The 7,221-nt window shown below is 38.2% G+C and overlaps 1 protein-coding gene across 1 annotated transcript in view; it reads left to right on the forward strand.

Moving 5' to 3' along the window:
• IQGAP2 (IQ motif containing GTPase activating protein 2) overlaps positions 1–7,221 on the forward strand; it is a 340,576-nt gene that overhangs the window by 60,347 nt on the left and 273,008 nt on the right. The gene's annotated exons all lie outside the window — the stretch shown is intronic.

Below are 7,221 nucleotides of genomic sequence, written 5' to 3' on the forward strand. Positions count from 1 at the left end.
GTGTGTGTGTGTGTGTGTGTGTGTGTGTGTGTGTGTGTGTGTGTGTGGCTTGAGCCTCTGAGAAGAGCTTTCAAATTGTGCCGATCCATCTATAGATATTCACAGTTAATCATGAGGAAGTTTCTGAAAGTGCTGTAACTTTGTCTCTTACAGAAATCTTACGTAAAGAATATAATCTCACCTCCCTGGGATAATTTAGGTTTGGCCATACTTGAAAGTAGGACATAAACCAGATCAGGCATTATTAGCAATGTTTTCATATTTCTTTGCCCTTCTGGGAAGGTCAGAGACGGACATGGTTGGTGACCTCACTCCCTGAATTACATTACTCATTCTCGCCCAGCTTGGAGGTAGGTAAACCGGCATTTATATTTGTACAGTCTGCCCAGGATAGGCTGAGTAAGAGATAAGTCCTCTTCAGACTTCTACACCAAGGATCCTCCAGGGTCCATGGATAGATGTTAGAGGGGTCCATGAACTTGGATGGAAAAAAAAAATTGCATGTTTATTTTCACTAACCTTTGGTTTCCCTTGTAATCCTACGTATTTTATTTTTTACATTTAAGAATATTGTGCTGAGGGGCAGCTAGGTGGCGCAGTGGATAGAGCATTGACTCTGAAGTCAGGAGGATCTGAGTTCAAATCTGGCCTCAGACACATAACATTCACTATCTATGTAACTTTAGGCAAGTCACTTAACCCCAATTGCCAAAATAAAAAAAAAAATTGTACTGAGAAGTTAACAGAGAAGGACAAAGCTTCCATTATGATCAAGCCCCTGAGTAGCCACTATACGTGTAGCCTAGGTGTGATACCCAGTTTTAAATAAAATAAAATAACAAATAATTATGACTTATTTACTTTGTAATCCCATGTTTTGTTTTATAAACATTATTTTGAGAAGGGGTCTATAAGTTTCACCAAACAACGGAAGGGTCTATGACACAAAAAATGCTGCTCTGGACCTTGCTTGGTGACAGTGACTGAGGGTTGCTGCTATAGGTAGTGTAATTGTTATTGAGATGAACCAGGGCTTCTCTGGTTCCTGCAGGACCCAGCCTGGTTGTGGAAGAGGAACATCAGAATAGACTATGTTGATCTTCCTTTTTCTCCCCATCCCCCAGTTTAAACATATGTGGACAATGGCTGGCTTAAAAAGGCCAGGAAAATCCATGTCCCAGGAAAGGGCAGCCAGTAGCCTCTTGTGGCTACGGTAGAATAATTCAGGTACTTTGTAAAACACTTTGTAAAAACTGTACAGGGCAAATTTGAGATTTCAAGGACAAAGTCTTTCATTTCATCCAACTATAGAATTTGTTGATTCATATCCAAATCCTTGCAGACGTACTTTTATAGGAAGAATAGAAGAAAAATGTGTATGCTCTGTGTTACTGCTGCCCAGTAGGCCAGGTTTTTTAAAACTTTTTTATATCAGTGAACCCTTTGCCAGTCTGGTAAAGCCTTTGTAACCCTTGTTAGAGTAATAATTTAAAATACATAAAACAAAATGTATAGGATTACAAAGGAAACTACATATATGTTATGGTATGTTTGTTTTTGTGTCACGGTTGAGTTGTGGTTATATTACGTCATGTCCCGTTATAGACTAGGTCTGTCTGTCTCTCCCAGGCTGGAAGTGCAGTAGCCTCCAATAGACTAGATCCCCTTGGTAATTAGCACAGAAACTTTGACCTATTTCCAGTCTGGGCCAATTAATCCTTTCTTAGGTAGTCTGGTAGCTTCCCGCTCCCTAGGGCTCACTATATTATTTTAGGACTTGGTATAGTCACTCAGTTGGTTTTAGCCCTATGATATAGCTCAGAAATCCCAAATTCAATCTATCCACCAGCCTCAGCCTCCCAGAAGAGTAAGAATTCCAAGTGTGTGCTACTGTACCTTGCCAAAACCAAGCATATTGGAATATAGTTAGCAAAATATTAAAAAGAACAAGTTCATGGACCCCTCCATGTCTGGTTAGTGGAAACGAAGGCACACCCATCACTGCTCCCAGAAAATTGGCTCCTTCCTGGCCTGCCACAGCCAATTTCTGGATAATCCCAAGGAATTAGGCAATATGCAGATTTTATACTAAGATAAGGAGACTGGGGCCTTTTTCAAGCGCACTAGTCTTTGGGAAGCAGAATCTATGTTCCTTTAGAATATGAGTAGGCCCAATAAAGATTGGTAGAATTCCTTTGGAGTCCAGGGCTGCTCCCATGGTTACTTATCTTTCACTTGAGCAGTGTTCATGCTCCACGCTTCTTGTCATTGTTAAGAGTCCTGCTCTATCTGACCTGTATTGCTGCTACATTATCATCCTAATGATGGTGGATAGAAAGCGGGAGTATGGAAGCAACAGCAAATCATTTTTGTGTTCTTCCTCACTTTCTCCTAAACTGCCTCCCTCCAATCCCCACCAACCAACCAACAAATGTAAATGAATGGATGAATAAATGAGTGAAAGAATAAATAAGGAAACTAAACAAATTCCAGAACCATGAAAAATAGTCCCATATGCTATCCTCTGGCATAGTAGGAATTGACTCCCTCCCTATAGGGAGACTAGTTCATTATTCACAATTCCTTCTAAACTTGCCTATCTGTGGCTACTAAGTGCGTAGAGATTTCTTAGAGTAAATGTGATCTATTTGGACTTCTAATATAAGTACATGCTGGTTGTCCAAGGAGAAAGTGATGACCATCCAAGTAAATGTAATTAGTATCTTTTATCAGAGAAGCCAGGAGAACTTTGATTTTCACCTGGTATTTGTGTGGTAAATTAGTATATGGGGTTAAGTAGCCATTTACTTCTGTGATTTGGTGGTGATTTGTACTGTGCAAAGTACAGTTTTACAGATGAGGACCAAATATTTTCTGGTCTTTTCTTCTGTGGAAGTAATAAAATAGCAAGTACTCTGGTTCCACGTTACTACTTGCTGGTCACAATGATAAATTGCTATCTGGAAAACTGGATTATTGAGGGTTGGTTTTTTTTTTTTTATCAAAGAGTTTGTAGAAGTATATGCAGTGCCCCATGCTTGGTACACATCTTTTTGCCTCAAGGTTTCATCTGTTAACTTTGTGAGAGGGTACTGAAAAGAAGATTTTCCTAAAGCCCTAATTACTCTCTTAAGGAGCATTTTTAACATTTCTAAGAGACTTTCACTTGGACCATTCATCTTGATTGTCAGTTCTTGTTCATGAGACTCTTTTTTTTTTTTTTTCAAAATGTCCTTTATGTTAGGTAGGCAATTGTTGTCTTAAAAGTTAGATGAGGGAATTATTAAATGCTTGGTTTTTGTGTTTTAGTAGAAAGTGCAGAAGAGATGAGAGAAATTTTTTCTTTCCAACATGGTATACTTTCCATTCGAAATTTGTTTTGAAGCACACTAATATTATATAGCATAAATTATATCATTTTAATTATAGCCCATAAGTTTAACATTTACCCAAAATATATTCAAAATTCTATTATTGCAGTTTTCATTTAGAAAGGTACCAGGTTTTTTTGGGTGGAAGGGGTGTGTAAGAAAGCTCTTTACTTGGATAACAGTACAAGGCACCCCAGACTCCTGCAGATGCTTTCCCCCAGCCCCAGGGTGGAGAGCAGGGGAGCCACTCCAGGGCTGCCAGTACAATAAATAGAAAACAAAGGAGAAAGGTATCAGTTTTAAGGAATGTAAAATGACATGGTGAAAGAACATTGGACTGGAAGTCAGAAAACCAGTGTGTAAATTCTGGCTTTGCCCCTTACTAGCTTATGGCCTCAGACCAGTCTGAACTGTTCTGTGCCTCAGTTTCCCCATAGACGAATGTTCCTGATTTACCTCACTGGGTTGTGTTTCTGAAAAAAGGTAATGCACATGTGAGAAAGCTCTTTGTGTAAGCATAGCAGTTACACGTTGGATTTTTAAAATATATTTATTAATAGGTAAGGCTGCTGTAATTACCACGCAGAATACTTTTTATAAATGGTGCTTCTAAAGTGCCTGTGGGTTTTTAGTTTTGTTTTAAAATTTTTCTTCTATTTTGTACATCAGTTTTGTTCTTTTCTGCTATGTATGAGAGAGGATAAGTAGAAATAGAATCTGACTTAGATTTTTGGCATTTAGAGGGGATTTTCTCAGTGTCCAAGAAAATTTTGTAAGAGCTCTAATAAAAGAGTTTTAGATGAGGCAAGATTTGAGATGAAGGGTGAGGAGAGGAGTGGGGATGTGGCTTCTACTCTATGACCTAGTGAAGGTTATGTATAGTCAGAATGTGTGAAATTGTTTCCATTTGATTTCTTCCAATGTCAAAGTATTCTTTGATATTTAGAGAAAGGCAGCTAAAATGATTCTGGGTCATTGGGAGTAGCTTCTCTAGGACGTGATGAAAATTCCAGTTTGAAGAAACATTGCTAAAATAATAGGAACTATGATCAAAGTTTTTAGAATTATGAAAGTATGGTTATTGTGAATATTGATTTTACTGAACATTTAAATAATATTTTGATTTTATTTAATTTTGCTGTTGATTTTAATTTAACAATTAAATCTCAGAATGTGATAACCACAGAGGACATGTTTCAAAACAGAGAAAGGGTAACTCCAGGACAAACAAGAGGAATGCTGATGCAGATTGCAGCCTCTTTCCACAATTAAGTAGATTGCCAAACATGAGTTTCTGTAGGTAGACACTTCTGGTGTTGAACTTGCTAATGTCATTTGAACCTCTCTGAATGTGCTAGGCTAGTTGTTCGCCAGCAAACATACTGTCTATTACCAGGCCTTATTGACTGCCTTTATAGATGGGCAGAACCTGCCAGAATTCTGTGCTTCTTACTGTTGTGCTTTAAGAACTCTAGGTCATTACGCTGAGGCATTTGAGTAGTACTTGGGTGAAGGCCATTCATCCTAAAGCTTTCGCCATACCCTTCAGTTCAGAAATGCATTCTAAGCTTGCCCGCTTTTTCGGTATTGTCCCTCAACGCCACAGAAAGCTTTTAGTGATACCAAAGAAGGAGACTTCTAACTTTTCTCCTCAGGAAACTCCTCGACAATTCACTATTGCTGCTTTGCTGAAATGGGACTTGGCAGACAAGTATGTCATGCTTGTGTTTTTGAGAAGTTCTTTCTATTGCCCAAAACAAACAAAACACAACCCCACCAACCTTTTAATGCAGCAAACCTGTGCTCTTAGAACAAAGAAGTTATTTTTCCCCTGAAAGACTGAGACTATTGTCAATTGCAAGTTATTCTGCACAAAATAAATTGAAAGAGTGAAATTGTACTTATTTTAAGAACTTATATTTCTCAGTTCTTTAGGACAACATCAGAAAATTTTTAAAAATAGGGGTTTTTCTTTTGAGAAACTCTGTGCTGTGAAATTAAAGCAAATTGTGGATGGGAAGTTCAAGAGAACAGGAGAGGGAATCTTGGCAAGGACTGCCAAGGGATTTTGCACATCACAGTTGAGCAAGTAGTTATGAATGGAGCTGCGATTATGTCTCCAGAGAGGAGTTCCTGTAACATGATATTTTACTCAATTTTTAAGGAAAGGGAAAACACAAACCTTCTTCTCTTGCTGCGCTTCCTTTCTCTGTCCTCTTTTCCTCCTAAAAACAACAAAAAGAACCCCTACGCTTAGTGCTTGGAATTGTTCATAGAAATAAAAGCAGTTTAGAAATATCTTCTTCAAAGGACTCTTGTACCCGAGCCAAGCATTTCTCCATATTAGTGAGTCTGGAGCAGTGTTTTGTGTGTGCCCTGGAAAAATACAAAACCCTTGTGTGATCCCCTTTGTGCCGGTGCTTACAACCCAGATACGGAAAGGACACCTCATTGATCGGACCCTTTCTCAAACTCCAGCTTTCACTGGAAATGAATTGGCCAAGCTGGAGAAAAAGAAAGTTTCAGACATTCAGAACAATTGGATTCTAAGCAAAGCACATGAACTTAGAAAGTTGCTTAACACTGAATTGTTCAGTGCAATTACTTAGGGAGTTGGGGAGGGAAAATTCTCTTGCCTTTGAGGCAATACTTTGTGGGAAACCCTGATATCAGCTTGGAAACAATGTCAATACTTGCGTACCTAGTTACTTTTAGCCTCCTAATAGTAACCATCAGAATAGCTGACATTTTAAGGTTTTCAAAGCGCTCTCAATACACGATCTCATTTGATCTTTGCAGTAATCTGATGAGGTGGATGCCTTCACCAGAGCCATACCATCTGATGTATTTTAAATATGTTTTGTTGATGGATTTTGTCATTACGTTACAGTCATTTCTATGGGGAACTCCTCTTCCCCTCCAGACTGAGCCTTCCCTGGTGACAAAGAGGAATAAGCAAAGTTTCGTGATACAGTGACTGAATCTGATATGTGGTCACCCTTCTGTCCTAGTAGCCCCTCACCTCTCCGCCTTATAGGAAAAAGTTAGGACATAATATCTGAAGCTAGTCTCTTCCTTTACATTGTCCTAGTCATTGTGCATATTTTTCTTTCTTTCTTATTTCAGCATGTATAAACTCATATAGATCTTCCCCACGTAACTCTGAAATTCTCATATTCATAATTTCTTACTGCAAAAAAAATTACTTTCTAATATCAGATTTTTTTTAAACAGTCATTTTCTAATTGATGGGATCCACTTGGTTTGCCGTTCTTTGCTACCACAAACAGTGCCGTTATCAAAATTTGGGTATAGAAATCCATTTTACAGATGAGGAAGCTGAGGCTCAAAGAGGTTAAGTCATTTGCATACAGGGAAGTATGTGTGTAAAGCACTTTGAGGGCCAAAAACTTCCCATAGCCAGTAACAGCTGGAGGTGGGATTTGTATGTAGGTTTCTGCTGATTCCAAGTCCAACCCTCTTTCCAGACAACAGGCTGCCTCTCAGGTGTAATATACAGTAAAGTGTTAAACACGTACTTCAGAAATCATTTTTCATCCGGAACTATAATTCTATGGTGAGTAACCTGGAATGACCTTAGGAAAGTAACTTTGCTAAAGTCTCACTAAAAGAGTGGTGTTAATCTCTTTGTATAGCTAAAATAATTTTATAAAATATTAATTATATTTGCTAGGGTCATCCATGACACAGTTTTAAAAATTATTAAAAAATAATGCATCAACTAATTTTTTTTCTCCCTAGTCTTTTCTCCTTATACCTTCACTGAAACTAGCCTCTATCTATCTATCTATCTATCTATCTATCTATCTATCTATCTATCTATCTATCT

Source organism: Vombatus ursinus, unplaced genomic scaffold, assembly GCF_900497805.2.
Source record: "Vombatus ursinus unplaced genomic scaffold, bare-nosed wombat genome assembly UNPS02014772.1, whole genome shotgun sequence".
In the NCBI taxonomy this organism is placed as follows: Eukaryota; Metazoa; Chordata; class Mammalia; order Diprotodontia; family Vombatidae; genus Vombatus; species Vombatus ursinus.